Below are 18,140 nucleotides of genomic sequence, written 5' to 3' on the forward strand. Positions count from 1 at the left end.
ATCTCCTCCCTCTTGCGTCTGTCTCCCTCCCGCCCTCCCTATCCCACCCCTCTAGGTGGACACAAAGCACCGAGCTGATCTCCCTGTGCTATGCGGCTGCTTCCCACTAGCTATCTGTTTTACATTCAGTGGTGTGTATATGTCCATGCCACTCTAAGGTCTAGCTCCACTCCTTGCTGCAACACAGGCTGGCAGGCAGCCTCTGCATTCCTGAACTGGGTCAGACCAGGAGAGAGGATTCCTGGATCCCGGCCCAGTGTTTAGTCCCACCCCTACCCCAAAGTCCTCTGAATATCCCCCGGAGCCCAGCACAGGATGGGAGGGTCAGTGGGGGAAGCCCCAGTGCCCGAGCCGCCTGGTTCCTTCTGGCGTGGGAACTGCCCTCCCCACCTCACCCCAGCCCCCAGTTCCTGGGGCCCCTGCCAGTGCTGACTCATAGGGGACCCACGGCTGTGACTCAGCAGCGGCCCTTCCTGAACCTCTCCCTGAGAGATTTCTCACCCTATGTCCCTACTGTCCCCTTGAGGGTCTCCTCAGGGACCCAGATGTAGGCTTGGTGGGTGTGTAAACCAGAAGGCCCTTCTCAGCTCCATCAATCCCTGAGCCCCAGTCCCCAAGGACCCCCAAGGCTGTGGCTATGGGTGGATATGCCTGGCTGTGGGGGTCTAGGGCAGTGCCCATGTGTGCCCAGATGTGTGCCCCAGGCAAGGCCCAGGCTGTGAGCGTGCCTTCCTCCACACTCCACTGGTGTCTGGGCAGAGGGTGCTCCAGGTCCATATGAGGCCCGGGCTGGGAGCTAGTTTACTCAACCACAGACCAGCTTCTCCAGCCATTTTCCCCCTCTCCGGAAATGGCAGCTCCATTCTTCTAGCTACTCAGGCCAAAGCATTTCTTAACAAATGCAACCCATTTACAAATTCAGTTGCTGTCCTTTCTAAAGGCACCTAGAATCTTACCCTCTCCAGAGCCCCCATGCAGGTCCAGCCCCCATCATCTCTCCCCTGGACCTATGCAGTTGCCACCTCCTTGCTCTCCCTGTCCCAACCTCCCACAGTCTGTTCCACTGCAGCCCAAGGGCACCTGTGCACACCTTAGTCCCTCTTCTGCTCAGAACCCTCCATGGCTCCCATTTCATTCATACCAAAAGCCCAAGTCCTCCCTGCGGCCCTGCACACTCTATCCCGTCCCCTCCCTCCCTCACCACCTCTACTCTGTCCCTTATTCCCTCTACTCCAGCCACATGGGCCTCCTCACTGTTCCTCAAACACACCAGGTATTGTCCGGCCTCAGGACCTTTGCACAGGCTGTTCCCCCTGCCAAGAACTCTCTTCCCCCAGATACCCACCCACGTGGCTGCCTCCCTCACCTCCTTCAGGTCTCTGCTTAAATATCATCTCCTCAGTGAGACCTTCCCTGACCCCCCCCCAATTTAAAATCACACCCCCTTGCTTTATCCTGCTCTATTTTTTCTTTCCCATTGGCCTATCACCTTTGAACACACTATATGTTTTACTGCATATTCTTGTTTCTTGTCTGACTCCTTTAGTCACATGTCAGCTCCCTCAGGGCAGGAAGCTTTGACTTGATCACTGTTGGAGCACTGAGAGCAGAGTCTCAGACTGTTGTGTGGACGTATTGATAATTACCATGTTCCTGGCATGTTGGGAAACAAAAAAGACATAGCACCCTCCTGCCACTGTCGGTTGGGGCAGATAGTCACGTAGCTAGCCGATTGCAGTGAAGAGTTTTCAGTGCTGAAAGCCAGAAGCACAAGGGAGTATAGGGGAGGCATGGGGCCAGCCTGGAGGATGAGGTGCAATCAGGGAAGGCTTCTGGAGGAGGTGAGTTGAGGCAGGGCCTTGAAAGCCAGTGAAGAGTTTGGATATAAGTATAAGGCTGGAAGATTTGGAAGGTTTTAATTTTTAGTTAGGTTTATTGAGGTATCATTTACATAGAGTAAAATTTAGCCCTTACACTATTCTGAGTTTTGCAAATGCATAGAGCTGTATAACCACTGCCTGAATCACAATATAGCAGATATAATAGGAGTATGAGGTCACGTGCACCAGGCCATGCACACAGCAATGGGGACACGGGTAGAAGCAGAGGGCCAGAGGGGAGACCAGTGTGGCTGGCTGTCCATTGGCCTGGATTAGGACAGAGCCCTGGGGGACAGGTGGGAATGGGAAGCTTCAGGAAATGGGGCGGACAGGTCTCAGAGGTGGACCAAGTGTGGAGGTTGAGGAGGAAGGGTGGGCAGGTTGAGTCAGAGGCACCTGTGGGCCCCCCGGGAGGAGATATTCAGAGAGGGAGGTCATCGATACGTGGTGGTGACCAAAGCTACACCTAGGTCGGAGAGCATTTGAGAGGCATTTCACAAAGACTGAGGAGGAGAAGGACGGGAAGAAGGTGGGAGAAGGGCCACCAGGAGAATGTAGTGTCCTGTGGCCAAGGAGGAAGTGGGCAAAGGTGACAGATTCTTTTTTTTCTTTTTTGGTCATGTGGTGTGGCATGCAGGATCTTAGTTCCCCCACCAGGGATCAAACCCATGCCCCCTGCGGTGGAAGCATGGAGTCTTAACCACTGGACAGCCAGGGAGTTCTCAAAAGATGACAGAGTCTATATAGAGGTCGAGGACAGTGATGACTGGGAAAATTGGCCTGACTCAGCAACTTGGTGTCAGTGGTGTGATCAGGCAACCCCTTGAGAAGGAAGGAAGGGAAGGAAACAGAGGCAGTGAGCCCAGCGCGGCACTCTCCAACACAAGTACTGTATACTGTAAGCCACAAACGCAATTACACATGTGAAATTTTAAAAAATTTTAGTAGCCCCTTTGCAAAAAAGTAAAAAGAAACAGGTGAAATGAATATTGATAATATATTCGATTTAACCTGATATACCCAAAATAGCATCGTTTCAACATGTAATCAAGATTTAAAAAACCCTCTCAATCAGATATTTCACATTCTTTAAAAAAGCTTGAGGGACTTCCCTGGTGGCGCAGTGGTTAAGACTCCGTGCTCCCAATGCAGGGGGTCCAGGTTCGATCCCTGGTCAGGGAACTAGACCCCACATGCATGCTGCAACCAATAGTTTGCGTGCGACAACTAAGGAGCCCGCCTGCTGCAACTAAGACTCGGTGCAACCAAATAAATAAATCAATAAACAAATATTTAAAAAAACAAAACTTTATATTTACAACATATCTCAATTTGGAATAGCCACATTTCAGGTGCCCAGTAGACAAGGGACAAGTGGCAATGTCACTGGTAAAGCACAGATCTAGACAGGACCCAGTTTTGCCCTTGCATGACTCACCTCACTCACATCTCCTTAATCCCCACCCTATCGGATCCTGTCTTTATTAGTTGATTTCCCCCACAAAAACTTGTACACAAATGTTCGTAGCAGCATTATTCATGTTAGCCAAAAAGTGAAAAATACCCAAATGTCCATTAACTGATGAATGGATTTAAAAAAAATGTGGCATATCCATACCACATATGATTTGGCAATCAAAAGGAATGAAGTTGTGATACATGCCACAACATGAATTCATCTTGAAAAGTGAATGAAGCCAGTCAGAAGTCACATTATATAAGTCCATTAATATAGAGAGACAGAAAGTAGTTTAGGGGTGCCAGGGGCTGGGGGAGGGGAGGGACTTGGGGAGTGACCACCTATGGGTGCTGGGTTTCTTTTGGGGGACAAAGAAAATGTTCTAAAATCGATTGTGGCAATGGTTACACAACTCTGTGAATATACTAAAAACATTGAATTATTTACTTTAAATAGGTCGATTGTACAGTATGTGAATTTTAGCTCAATAAAGCTGTTATAAAAAATATTTAATCTTAATTACTGAGTGTTTCTGTGCTCCCTTAAACTTTGCCTCCCAATGGAGTGCCTCTCTCTTCTCAACCTAGTCCAGGCCCTGCTATTCTTCCCACACCACGCTTAAGAGGGACAGATAAGGTAGAGAAAAGGCCCCAGGGCAGGTCCAAGGAGGGGAGGCCTGGCCAGGGAGATGTGGCCAGATGTGCCCCCAGCGCCCTTGTTTCCTACCAGAAGTCATGGGCTTCCCTGAGTTGCAGGCTCTCCGAGGTGGGAAGAATGATGCCTCCAAAGCCTGATTCCAAGGGTCCCGGCCTACCGGCGCAACCAGACAGCCTGACTCAGTTTGCCCGCTGTATGCGTGTGACCTTCCGCTGTCCCCCTAGTGACTCAGGCTGCTTGGAAGCCCCCTCCCTGGGGATGCTCGGCTGCCCACGATGACTTTTCACAGACATTGTGAAAGTGGCCTGGCGCCCGGGGTCCTGCGGGCAGCCCACCAGGGCCTTGTCCCCACAGCCTGTCTCCCCCAGAGGGCCTGGGTCTGGGGGAGGGAGGTGGGGAGCTCTTCTCAAAGGGCCTTTGTGGGAGCGGCTGGGACGCTGTGGGGGGGCTGCCGGGGGACCACGCCCTGCGTGACTCACTCTTCATTGCTGGGCAGTGACTCACGCCTAGGCCCCCCTCCTGCCCGCTTGCAGCAGGTGCTGCCAGCGCCAGTTTCGGGATGGGGGCCCCCCGAAGCCAGGTTCATGCCACCTTACAGCGGGCCTGTGATCTGCACTCATTTCCAGGGGTGCCCGCCCTGCCCTGCCCTCCTCGCCCTGCAGGGCTCAGACCACGGAGAAAACTTCCCACAGTCCCTCTTGTTCTTGGTGGGATGGGGCGGGGGGCACAGCCCTGGTACTGAGATGTGCCAGCTATTATCTCACGTATGATTCGTGGAATCCCCAAACCACCGGAGTGGTAGGGCGTTCTTGCTACCTCCTTTAACAGATGAGGAAACTGAGGCTTGGTGAGATTATGAAGTTTGCCCAAAGACCTAAGAAGCAGATCAAACCCAGAGTTGGGGCATATCAAAGTGATGCCCGAGTGTATATGGGTAATGATCCCAGCTGCCTTGTGCACCAGTAATGGGTTACTGCAGCCTGTAATGTTGCGTCCATTTTACTGATGAGCAAACTGAGGCAATGAACGCCTAAGCCACACCCGAGAGTGAGAGGCTGGGACGGGATTCGAACCGATATCTGCAGCCGGGGCTTGTTCCGACGCTTCGCAACCGGCCTTGAGCACCCACTTGGGGGCTGGGGCGCCCCAGCCGCCGGGCCCCTCCAGCCGCCGGGGCCAGCCGGGACCCGGCCGCCCGCCAGGCTGCCGGGCGCCGCGCCCGCCTGCATCACGCCGCTGTGAGTCACCGAGCGCGCCGGCCCCGCCCCCCGCGCCAACAAACAGCGCGTTGCCTGGCAACCGCCGCAGGTTCCCCGCCCGGGCCGCTCTCGAGGACCGGGGTTCGAGCCTCCAGCCCGGTGGAAGCTGTGAGAGGCTCCGCGAGCCGGTGGCTTAACTCAGATTAGGGACTTAGATCAGGCCTGCAGTCCTGGATAGCACGGAGATGAGGGCGAAAGACACAGCAGTGGTTCAACGGCAGGGGGGTGGGGGTGGCGCGGGGTTGGAGTGTGGGGGGAGAACAGAGGGTCCCTAAGCCAGACCTGCCCCTGGTTCTCAGGAGGCCGGTGCCAGGGTCAGGGGATGGCACTGGAGACTCGCTGTGGGGTGAGACGTGCCCTGAGGAGCTGGGCTAGAGCTGTGGTCAAGAAGCCATTGTCCTAGAGGGATCTTGGGGAGCCGACCTGGGGGTGGGGATCAGGAGGGCTGTGGTGGGAGCTTTTGGCTTTTCACCATCCCCCCACCCTCAAAGGCGCTAACACAACGAGCACGTTCTATGTTCCAAGCTCTGTTCTACACACGTGTGTACCTATGGACATTAATGTTCGCAACAGCTCTCTGACATTCCACTGGTATTATTCCCATTTGACACATGGGGAAACCGAGTCACAGAGAAGCAAAATCCTTTGCTAGAAGAGCATCAAGCTTGAAACCAGGCTCCTTTGCTCCTGTCAGTGGGTGCATGTCCCCTCTTGGGGGCCGTCATATCTGTGGGAGTCTCCAGCGTGGTTATGAGTGACAAGTCCACTTGGAGCTTGGGTGGGACATGTAAGGCTGTGATAGGGGCTGGGTGGGCTCCTTGGGGACTGTTGACACAAGGCTGTGTCCTCCAGAGGCTGTGCCAGGCCCCCTCCCAGGCTGCCAGGCTATTTGAGGGCAGGGAGAGAGTTCCCCAAGGGCCAGCATCACTTCACCCTAGGCTCCCCAGGACCCATACTAGCCACCACGGAGCTGCCCATGGGACCCCTAAGGGGGCTGCATGAGGGGTTTCCCAGGGCCCCAGACCCCGTGGGGTAGGGAAAAGAGTAGGTACCAATGCTGGAGCAGGGTGGGCAGGGACACGCCCCAACCCCACCCCTGGCTACCTTTGCGTCATTTAAGAAACGTTCATTTTACTTAAATGATTGATTAAATTACCCACATGTTTGAGTGAGGAGACAGAAGTGTACAGAGTCTCTGGAGAGTGTAAAGTCAGAGGGTCATGGTGGGAGGTGAGGAAGGCTTCCTGGAGGAGGTGATGGCCTAGGACCTGAAGGATGCTCATGAGTTGGCAGGTGGGTATGAAAGGCAGGTTGGAGAGAAGGTGGGGACCTGACAAGCAAGGTCTTGTAGGTGACAAGGGGGACCATGGAGGAACTTTTTGCAGCGGATGGTGGAAGGGAGATGTGACTGGATTTAATTGGCTCTCTCTGGAGAATGGATGGAAGGAGTAAGGCTGGAAGCAAGGAGACCAGGGAGACCTGACTGTTGGAGTGTTTTCAGGCCAGAGATGATTGTGGCTCAGAAATACAGTTGCCAGATTTAGCAAATAAAAATACAGGATACCTAGTTAAATTTGATATTCAGATATAGAGCAAGTAAAAACATTTTTTTTGGTAAAATATATCCCAACTATTGCATGGGACATACTGATACTAAATGATTCATTGTTTATCTGAAAATCAATTTTAACTGGGTGTCCTGTATTTTATCTGGCAAAAGGAACCCTGGGGATGGGGAAACGATAATATAACAACGATGGTGCAAATGCACTTTGAAGTGTGTACTACTATCATCCCCATTCTGCAGATAAGTAAACTGAGGCCCAGAGAATTTTTTTTTTTTTTTTTTGGTAACATGTCTCTACAGTTAGTAAGTAGGTGACCCCCGATTGGAACCTAGGCATGTTGATTACAGTTCACCAGCCGATTAGAGCTGGCATCACCCCTCCTCCCCGGGGGTGGGGTGGGGAATGGGACTTAGGCGACAGGGTTTCCTCGGTTTCTGGTGACCCAGGTAAGGGCCTTCTTAATGCAATAGGCTCCTCAGCCCCCTCTTCCAGCCAGGGATCTGTGCCACCTCCTCTGCGCCTCTCCTCTCAGGGTACTGAGGCAGTGGGAGGGACGGGAGTCGGCCTCAGGGGGGCTCCTCTCCCCGGCTGAGGCTTGTCCTCGGCCTCCTCCAAGCCGGGAGGATCCGCCGTCTGCGCCCGCCGGCAGGGGGAGGGGGAGGGTTATTTTTACCTCCCTCCAGGCAGCCGGGGCGACAGGAAGCGAGCGCGCAGCCCGCCAGATGTGGGGAGCCAGACAGCTGGGAGCAGCCACAGCTGGACTGGCGGCCGGCTGGGGGCGGGGGGAGGCAGGGTGTGCAGAGGGCGGATCCCAGGCTCAGGTCCCCTCTTTGTTCCCGGCCGCCCCAGCCTCCCCTCTGAGGTCCCCCCCTCACGCCCATCCCCCGCTGCTCATCTCAGGGGTGGCCTCGCTGTCCCCCATCTTTGCGCCAGTGTCCCCGGTGCTCATGGGCTCTCGGGACTCGGGCGGAGAGGGGACCCTGCTTCTAGCCCCCTGGTCCCAGCAGAGTGAGGAGTGGAAGGGGGAGACAGCCCCTCGCCGGCCCTGCCTGCCACCGCCATTGTTTACCCGTCGGCTGCCTCCTAGGAAACTTAACCCGCCCGCGGTAATTTTATTTGGGAACTTCGGCCAGTTGCCATAGCAACCCCCAGTGACGTCAGAGGGGCTGGGGCCCGAAATCCCCGGGAAAGGGGGGATGGGTTTAGGGGGGGAGACCCCCAGGAGGGACCCTCCTTAACCCTGCGCCTGCCGGGCCCCAGTCAGAGGGGAGATGGCAGCCAGATGCGACACCTCTTGGGCGCCCCCATTCTGGCCCGGTGCCAAGTTAGGGTGGCCGTCCAGGCCCTGATGTCATCCAGTGCTGGGTGGGTGGTGAGTCAGTTCTCGGGTGGGGGCTGGGCCAGGCCTGGGGGGCTCTTCCTATCTGACTCACCCCTCCCCCAGCACCCTGATGGACCCTGCCCTGGGGATTTCAGGCACCTGGCTGGGGGTCCCCATAGATCCCTGGGGCCTCTCTGCCACTCTGAACTGTAGGTGGGTAGGCAAGGGCTTTTCTGGTTCTCTCAACACCAGTTTGGTGGGGTTGAATGAAAGGGTTAGTGGCAGTGAACTGGGGCCACCACACAATGTCCTTCCCCGGATGCGGGGAGTGGCTGGTGTCCTAATGAGGGGGCAGGTGGTGGGATCCCAGCTCAGTCCATAACACAGCCTGTCACCAGGGTGACGGGAGGCAGGGGCCCTGACTGGCAAGGAGGAGCAGAGTGCCAGCCTGGGGCTGGGCTGGGAGGAGCCACCCTAACCACAGTGACGTGGGACTTCCTCGGCAGGGCCTGTTTGATGTCTCTGTGTGCAGCGTTGCCATGGGGCCAGGCAGGCGGCCCTGCGTATGAGCCGGGGTGACCTACAGAGTGACTGAGTCTGTCAGGGTCCTTTGACCCAGCTCCCCCAAGCCAGGTCTGCATGACTACATAAGCCTGGCGTACCTATGTGAACATGCTTATCCAGCTTTGACCCCGCCTCAGGCCCTGGACCAGGAAGGACATGGTGCAGCTCATCTCTGAATCTCATAACAACTGCAAAAGGCACATTTTCAGGCCCATTTTACAGATAAAGAAACTGAGGCTCAGAGAGGTGTGATTACTTGGCCAAAGACATCCAGCTTGAAGCTGGGGAGCAAAAATTGGAAACTCAGTTTTTTCACTCTGCTCCCCGCCCCCCACCATCGCACTGGTCTCCTCGCTGTTTCTCAAATACTCCAGGAACTTCCTGCCTCAGGGCCTTTGCACTGGCTGTTCCCTCTCTACCTGAAACTCTCTTCCTCCAGATGTCTGCATGGCTTTTCCCTTACCTCCTATAAATCTTTGTTCAAATGTCACCTCCTCCTCAGGGTAGCCTTTCCTGACCTGGCCCCCACCACCTCCCTCCTCATCTCCTTTGCCCCCTTCTATTCTCTCCCTAACACATACCACCCAACACACCATGTATCTTTATACCTGTCTATTTATTGTGTATTTCTCCATAGATGTGGACTCCATGAGGGCAGGGTTTTTTTTCTGGCTTGTTCTCTGCTGTGTTCCCAGTGCCCAGAACAGCACCTGGCACACAGCAGGCACTCAAGAATGTTTGAAGAATGAACAAATGGGCGTGTGTGTATGCCCTGTGCCACTTGACCGCTTGGCCTGGTCTCACCCTGGCCCTGTCCTCTCACCCCTCCCCGTCATTACAAAGGATCAGTTGGCCACTTTGGAGAGCTCCGATCCCTGTTGGCTGCTGTCCCTGGGTAAATTGGCCAGCTCGGGACCAGGGTGTGTGCGTGTGTGGGGGGCAAATGTCAGGAATCCAGATGGAGAGCTGAGGGCACCGGGAGGGCCCTCCAAACTTGGGCTGAGGGTTGCTGAGCTGTGGTGGTCCAAGCCACGTGCAGGGAAATGGCAGAATGGCTTACATGGATGGGCTCAGGGCCTTTGGCACGGGTATCCCTGGAGGCCATCGTGGAGGAGGCATTTCCCCTAAATGTGCACCCGATTGGACGAATAAGGAGAGGAGGATGGTTCTGGATGGGAGACCTTGCCCTGCGGTGTAAAGGTAGTGTTCTGGATGGGCGGCGTGGCGGGGGTGCCCCACTGTAATTTGGTCACTGTATGCTTCTGGAATGATGTGTGTGTGTGTGTGTGTGTGTGTGTGTGTGTGTGTCCACAGGAAGACTCTGGACCCTGGGAACTCCATTCCCCTGTTTGTAGCTGCTCAGGAAGCCATGTGGCGAGTGCCCCACCCCCTCTGGGCCCCACCCTGAGTCAGGGAATTCTGTGCCACCCCAAATCTCCCCCTGGGGCCCCACAGGCGGCTCTGCCCCCTCCTGCCCCAACCTGCCAGATCCTGCAGCCTGGGCCAGCCTGCCCCTTGGGCCCCAGAGAGAAGAAAGACCCAGGAGTCCCCAGGGCTGGGCCCCATGGGATAGTAGCTAGGTGTGGCTTCTGCCCCCCTCTCCGCAATCCCACCAAGATCCAAAGTAGGAGCCTGTTGAGCTGAACTGAGGAAACGAGGGACTCTGGAGGAATTCTGGGGTGCAAGGTGACCTAGAGGCACTCAACCAGCCCCTCCAGTCTTCTGCCTGGGTCTGCTGCTGGGTCGCCCCCTCCCCACCCCAGCTTTAGTCTTATTGCCTGGGAAGTGGGGTGGTGAAGAATCTGACCCCCAGCCCTAATTATATGACTTCGGAAATGTTGGAGCGGGGGTGGGTGGGAGAAAAACTGTCTCCCATAGCAATGCTCACACAGGTCTGGGAAGGGTCCTCTGGCTGCAGAACCTTGCTGTGGCATCATGGTGGTGGTGGTGGTCTGGAGGTCATTGGCCCCAGTCCCATCTTGGAGAGGGCAAAGTGGCATCCAGGCATGCCCAAGGAGGCTGGCTTGGCATCAGAGGGCACCCCGCCCCCCCTTTGCTGAGTTTTGTTCCCGGCCCCCCACCTGGGCACAGGGCCAGGCCCCAAGGCAGGGCCCCGTCCTGGGGAACAATGCCTCCGTGTTCCTCCTCCCAGTGGAGGGGAGGTCGGTAGAGGATGAGGTGGGACAGACACGCATGCAGAGAAGGAGGGAGGGATCCAGGGAGGGCCTCTCTCCCAGGGATACTCCAGGAGCTGGGGAGTTTCCCAGAGGCCCTGGGTGTGTGCCGGGAAGCCTGAGGGGGGAGGGGACCTAGACCAGGGACCACCTGGACTGGGGTCAGAAAGTCTTCAATGGCAGCAGGAGAGGGTTGGGTGGGATAAAAGGAGGGACTTCCCGAGGCTAAAGAATGGACTGTGGAACTGGAAAGAGTGGGGATTCGTGTTTGGCAGAATCCCAGAATACCCAGGCCCATGCCCTCCCAGGGAAGGGAGGGGTCTGCGGTGGCAGTGTGACACCCATGCCCCCTCCATCTCCCCTCCCCTTGTCTACGGCCTCCTGGGTTTCTCTCCCTGCCTAGGGCAGGACCTAGGCCAAGAGGAGTTTCGGAGGTGCGATGTGAATTAGGACCCCTGCTCCCGCCCTATCCCAGCAGGAAGAGCCTTCGCTGAAAAACTGGGGCTAGACCCCGAGTCCAGGACCCAGAGGGAGGAGTTGGGCTGAGTATGGGGCCCAGGAAGAGTTGGGACAAGGGAGGAGAAAGTTGGGGCTGAGTTGGGGACAGGACAGAGTTGGGGGACCGGAGAAAGAAAGTGGGGGCGGACCGGCTCCGGGGGCACATGACGGCGGCGCCCGCCCCGCCCCGCGCCCGCCCCCTGCCCGGCCGCGGGGGAGGAGACGGGGAGGTTTTAAAAGCGATTCGACCCCGCGGCGGGCCGGCCAGTGAGTGGGATGGAGCGCGGTCGGCGACCGCCCCCGGCTCGTTTCGGCCCCGCCGCCCGCCCGCCCGTGTCTCCGCCGGCCGGGCCGGGGCGGCGGCCGGAGCCCCGAGTGCCGGCTCCCCTCCCCCGTGGGTGAGTCGGGGAGGGAACCGGGAGGGAGGCGGCGGCGCCGTGGTGGCGGCGGCAACTTTTCCGCGCCGGACTCTGGGGCTGAGTGGGGGTGCGCCCGGCGGGTCCGCCGGCCCTTGGCGAGGGGGAGGGCGCCGCCCCGCGCCCCGCCGCCGGTGGCTGGGGGAGGACCGCCGGGCCCGTGTATCTGGTGGTGGCGGCGACGGAGTCCCGGGGCGCCCCCTACAGAGCGGGGGAAGGGCGGCCCACCTCTAACCCGTCCCCTGGAGCCCGCCGCGGCCCCCCATCCACTCCCCCCACCAGGAGACTCCTGCGAGTGTGGTGGGGAGGACGGGTCCCAACGCGACCGGCGCAGGTCGAGGTGGGCAGGAGTTGATCGCAGGGTGGGAGGGTATGTGCCTCGCTTGGGGTGCAGGGAATGGCCCCTGGGGGTGCATGTCTGGGCTTTGTGGGTCGGGGTCTCCCAGAGTTCTGTGGATGCGGGTGGGAGACAGTGGTTCAAGTTTTTGACATGTCAGCCAGTGAGTGAGGGGAAGGCCTTCCACAGAGGAGAGGGCTGGGGCCCAGCAGTACAGCCTGGGCTTAGGAGCACTTGGGGGACGCTCTCCTCCCTTCCCACTCCTTTTGGCCCAGTGGAGAAGGGCTCGTTCATAAGAAGGGGGCCAGGTTTGGGAGATTCCTGGAGGGCTGACTCCCCAGCCCTGTGTAGCTTGGGGTCCCCGTGCCCTCGGGAGGCAGGAAGAGGGTGAAAGGACCCAGACTGAACCCTGACCCCTTCATCCTAGCCCCAGACTGACCTCTGACCCCAGCACCGGACTTGACTGCTACCAAAGCCCCCAGCCGTACACTGACTGTCCTATGCAACCCAGCCAGGCCCAGACCCAGTGAGTGGCCTCCTGAATGCCTTGGAGGTGCAGTTGGCCCCCTGTCACCTGTCCCCTCTGCCCCAGCCCCAACCAGCTGCCTGTCCATGGCTGATGGTATATGAGGGTGAGGCTGGGATGTGTGGGACCCTTGGCATGAGGGGTGTCCTCTGGCAGCCCTGCCCATGCCAGCCCTAGCTGGAGGGCAGTACCCAACAGGTGCCCGGGCTTAGAGGCGAGGTGATGTAGGACACACCCTGTCCGCTCGCCCACGCACCCTGCCCGGGCCAGCCGGTGCGCATGTGTTCACATGCCACCGTCCTGGGAAGGCATGGGCCCTAGGGCCTGGTGCCAGCTCTGTCCTAGTGCCCAGGAGGCACCCATTGCCCTCTGTCCTTGCAGGATGTCCTCTGGGAGCTCCCTCAAGACCCCAACGGGCAAGTCTTGTCTGTGGGCCTGGAGGGGGCCCTAAAAGAGCTGCTAGCCTGGCTCGGGGCTGGCACGCGGAGCACATGCGTGACAGGGCGTGTCCAGGGGGGTCGGGCCTGTCTGTGCTGGCCCAGCCTCTGAGTCTCGCAGACCCTTGCTCACTGGAAAGAAACAGCAGAGGCGGATGCTCCAGGGGTCCTCCCCGGGACCCCTGTACCAACCCCTGCCTGTTGTAAGTGGAGGCCAGATGTTCTGTGCAGGCCGCAGCTGCGGGGCAAACCCCTGTCCCATTTGCAGTCACAGGGTCACTGGCCCCCTGGGTGCAGTGGGATGACCTGTTCTCTGGGGGCCCAGGTGATGCTTTGATACACCGTAAGGCATTTTTCAGAGTTTGCCCTTCACTTTGGGAGGCTGGGTGGGGGAGTCTGTTCGAAGTGAAGGACACCGCAAGGAACCCTGGGCGGTCTGAAGAAAACTCCTTCTGGCCCCTCTCTGGGCTGGCTGGCTGGCCCTTTCCCACTTTGGATACACTTTATGCCAGGATCAGGCCTGGCTTTTCCTTAGACTTCCCGCGTGACCTTGGGCCTGGTTCTGAATCCTCTGGGCCTCAGTTTCTCCATCTGTATATGGGAAGCATTGGGAAAAACGAGCGGAGAGAAGTGTGTGCTTCCCTTCCCTGTCCTGGGCCCTCACTTTCAGATCCCTTGGAGGGCACTCCGGCCACCTTCCCTCCTGCCACTGGGTATCCTGCGTGAACACGGAGGTGTGCCTGGGGGAAGGCCGGTCCCCCGGGAAGGACGTACTCGGAAGCCAGTGGGTGTGGGTGTGTGAGAATCCTTGGGCAGAGAAGGACACCGCCATGCTGGGCACAGCTGAGTCATGCTGCAGCGGCGCCTTGCCCCAGGGTGCTGGAGCTGGCGCCACCCTGGGTGTGGTCACTGAGCTGTGGCCCTGGGCAGAGCAGGCCTGGGTGGTCTGGGATGGGGTCCTGGATGGTGAGGGGCCAGGGAACTGACTTCTGAGATGCTAAGCCCCTTGGCCTCTCTCTGGTCTTGGTCAGGCGTCATCGTCCAGGACCATGGTCACCCACACCCTGAGAATACCTTGGGGAGCCAAGGAATCCTGACCTTTGGGCCTGGGAATTGTCGGGGTGCTATAGGAGGGGGACAGGGCCTGGAAGCCAGCAACTGCCTTCAAGGCCAGTGGCCCCCAAAAGGCAGGCCAGGAGGCCAGGACAAGGATAAGGCAGAGATGGACATGGCAGTAGGGTGTACCCCTCAGTAAAGGGCCCAAAAGTGTGGATATTAGGGGTCCCCTGGAAATTCTGTGACTGGTCTGAGGGGGATTAAAGTTGAAGGCAGGGGTTGGAGCGTGGCGTGGCTGGGCACCATGGGGGCTGGGATGTGACTTGCATGGTTCCCCTATTTATAACAAGTGATTCAGTCCTCACTTACTCACCCCTTCCTGAGCCTGCCCCCCTCCCCCGAGCCCTGGGTGGGCAGCAGGGCCCACCCACTTACCAGTGCCCTGCCTTCCTCCAGCCGGGCGCCAACCTCTGAGGTCTGCCCATTGGGCCGGTTGTTATGGTGGCCACGTTGGGCTGGGGGTGAGGGGTGGGGGGCGGGTGGTCAGGCGGCACTTGGCTGGGCAGCCCAGGTTAGCGGCTGGCTCGGGGCCTGGCCTAGGGAGCCTCTGCGGAGAGTCTGGGCCCATTAGGCAAAGCGTTAGTGACAGGCTGGGAGGGCGGGCAGCAGCAGCGGGCAGGGCGGGGCCTGCAGCCCTTGGTATTTTCCGATCCCAGCTGCTCTGAGAGGGTGGAAAGTATTTGGGGACCAGGCTTGGGGGCGGTGGTGGTGGCGCCCCCGGCGGAAGCTGCCCCTGATTCATTCTTGGAGCATGGGGTTGGGGGGGGCAGGCATTACAGAGTATGTCTCACGAGTCCACGCCCTGTCTGCAGAGCGTACTCAGACATCCATCCATCCATCCATCCATCCATCGGTGTGGCCTGGGGCCTGCTGTGCTCCCTGGGCCCAGGGCCCTTCCTCCCCACAATGCCTCCAGCTGCCAGGAGCTTGGCCCTCCTTGGACACCATCTCCCCAGAGCCTGAGAGACACGCCTATGGTAACGGGGCCCTGCTTCTGGGCACCTGCATGACGGTGCCCCCTCCACTCGAGAACCAGGCCTTTTGCGCCTGCGGGGATGGGGAGTGGCCTTGGCCCCGGCCCGGGGCTCTGTGCAGGGGAAACCCCACAGGAAACGGGCCTGGCCAAATGGCCGCCCTTCCCGTTCTCGTCCCTGGGACACGAATGTGCTGTCTCACTTCCGGAGGCGGCCCAGGGAGGCCGGCCGCCCTGCGGGGCCTTGTCTGCTCCTGGTTGGTGCCCCTAAACCTTGAGGGAACAGGGCTGGGCTAGGGCCTGACCGTAAAGCGGGTGGCCAGCGTGTATGTATGTGTGTATGGAGGGGTGGAGGCGCAGAGCACGACACCTCACTCCACCTGTCTCCCGGTGGTGGCCACCACCTACCAGATCTGGACGCTGGGGTCCTACCCATGTGCAGCGTCTTCAGTGCCATCATCCTTCCTGTTTGTGCCTGGTGAATGGTGTCAGAGTAGCCCCATCCTAATTATACACAGCACTCGTGGGATCCTTACCATGACATTATCCTTGCTTTGCCGACGGGGAGACGGAGGCCCAGAGAGACTGAGTGACTTGAGAGTCACCCAGCTGGGAAGCTGCAGAGCCAGGGTTCACATGCAGCTGGACTGGCTCCAGAGCTGGATCTCGTAGCCGCAGGGCTCTCGTCATACGGGAGGTCTCTGTTTACTGAACACAGGGCTGGCTTCATGGGCATGTGACCTGTGCCATTCACAGGGTCACCTGCCACTGAGAAGGACCTGGAGCTTGGGTTCATGCTCTGCTGTCGTCTTGAAATTCTTAATTTGTGGACAAGGGGCCCCAAGTTTTCATTTTGCACTGAGTCCCACAAATTCTATAGGTGGTCTTGGTGGCAGGTACTTGCTAGGCAGCACTCTTGGCAAAATCTCACCATGCTATGTGGTAGAGACTCTTGGCTCCATTTTACAGATGGGGAGACTGAGGCTTGGAGGGCATTTGGGAAACTGCCGAGCTGGGATTTGCACCTCGAGCCCGGGTCCGGTGCTCTGGGGGCGTGCGTGCCTCGGGGGAGACCTGGGCGCCCGCTGCCGGCATCCGCTCACTCTGGTGGGGCGCGGGCTGAGGCCTGACCACCAAGGAGACAGGGCTACGCGGGGTGGCCCTGGTGGTTTCCTCCTGCCCTTCAGGCTTCTAGGAAGTGGCGCCAGCTGGGGTGAGATCACTTCCTCACCCTCCTGCCCGCCACCCCCTCAGCTTCCTCTCCCCATGGCCTCAGTTAGCCTGCCCAGGGCTCAGTGGTGGGGGTGGTGAAGAAAGGGAGAGGGGACCTGGTTCTGGGAGCTCCTGCAGCCTCCTTGGCTGAAAGTGACCCTCTGGGTATCGCTACCTCTCTGGGCCTGGGAGGCATGGCTGGGGCTGGGGGTATCTAGCCTGGTGGTCTAGCTCTCTCTTTAGCTGCTGCTGCACGTGGGGAAAAAGGGCTTCCCTGCAAGACCTCAAAGGATGGCAGCAAGTGGGGAGCTGGAGGGCAGATGTCCTCAAATCTCATTACCTCCTTTTGTCTCTCCTAGGTGCCAGCTGCTGGCCCTGCCTGGTGCCCCCCCACCCCTGTGCCATGGCCGGCTGGGGTTCCTGGGGATGGGATTTGCTGCCTGTCACAAATCACATTGCCAGGGATTTCCAACCGACCCTGAGCCCTGCCTCTGGGGCCACCGCTGTCACTGCTTCCGCTGAGGACACTGACCCAGGGATGGGGATGGGGTGGCAGAGAGGCCTCCACCGCCTGCGTCTGGCCTGGGGAGCAGGGCTTAGCTGCTTGTGAGCAGGTCCACAGCAAGTCGTGTTCACAGTGGCTAAGTTCCGCCCCCCGGGGCCCCGCCTCCTCTGGCCCTGCCACCTCTCCCCTCCGCCTGCCTGTCCAACCTACGGGCCTCCCTGGGCTCTGCCTCCCGTGCCTACTGAGCTGAAACACAGTTGATTTGTGCAGACTGGCTCAGTTCAGCAGGAACAGGAGTCAAGCCCCCTTGGAGTCTTCGGCCCCTGCCTTCCTTGGGTGGGCCAGTCGCTGCCTGGGAGAAGAGATGAGGACCCTGCCCTGGCCCTGTGTCTGGAGGAGGAACCTGGGGATGAGTGGAGCCTGGGATGGGATGGGTGAACCCAGCTGTCTGCTGCAGGCCCCCTCCTCCAATTCTGCACTTGGGGACCCCCACACAGTCCCATCTCAGGCTGGGCTGTGTTCCCAGGCCGGATGGGTAGGCAGGCGGGTGGCCAGCCTTTCCATGAAAAAAGGAAGCCAGCTGTGTCCCCGCCTGGCCGACCCTTGGCCCCTCCTCTCCCAAGCCTGGTTGGGGGATGGCTGGCTCGCATCTTCCCAGCAGTCAGTTACCCAAGAGGAAGCTGCCTTGGGCCCCCAGACCGTTAAATGCCAACTCCGGGCTTCCGGAACCAGGCTGGCCTGACCTGAACCTGCCTGGCCCCTTCTCCCTGGGCCCTGCGGCTTCCTAACTTGGGGGGGAGGAGCCATGGCACCCTCCTGGCACGTGGGGCAGGGAATGAGGTCCCTGTGGGCCCAAAGGACACAAGCAGGCCCGCTCAGTCCTTGGGTGGTCCCAGGGCATGGACGCATTGAGACTTCGTCCATCATCAGATGGAATGGGGCTCTTTTGGGGGTGAGACTGGGGAGGCAGAGTGAAGCCCCCCCGAGTTGGCTCAGTGTACCCCTGTCCCACTGGGGCAGGGGCAGACAGCAGCTTGGGGAAGTCTATGCTGTGTGTCGAGCCTGTTGTCCAATTAAATAAAAGCTGCCCCCTGCCTCATTCCTGAAGGTCGGGTGGTTTGTGATTTATTCTGGCCTCCAACCCTGAAGTTTCTGGCTGTTTGGGGAGGGTTGATTGGTCTGAATTTACTGTTTGGCATCCTGGGCTCCTGACTTCACAGGATCCCCATCCCTGCCCC

The 18,140-nt window shown here is 58.7% G+C and overlaps 1 long non-coding RNA gene across 1 annotated transcript; it reads left to right on the plus strand.

Moving 5' to 3' along the window:
- Positions 1-11,710: 11,710 nt before the first annotated feature.
- Positions 11,711-18,009, plus strand: LOC309805640. The gene is made up of 2 exons (XR_014294277.1): positions 11,711-11,778; positions 16,757-18,009. It is a non-coding gene; the product is annotated as an uncharacterized lncRNA (long non-coding RNA).
- Positions 18,010-18,140: the final 131 nt, after the last annotated feature.

Source organism: Mesoplodon mirus (genome assembly GCF_964341445.2).
Source record: "Mesoplodon mirus genome assembly, chromosome: 5".
Taxonomy (NCBI): Eukaryota; Metazoa; Chordata; class Mammalia; order Artiodactyla; family Ziphiidae; genus Mesoplodon; species Mesoplodon mirus.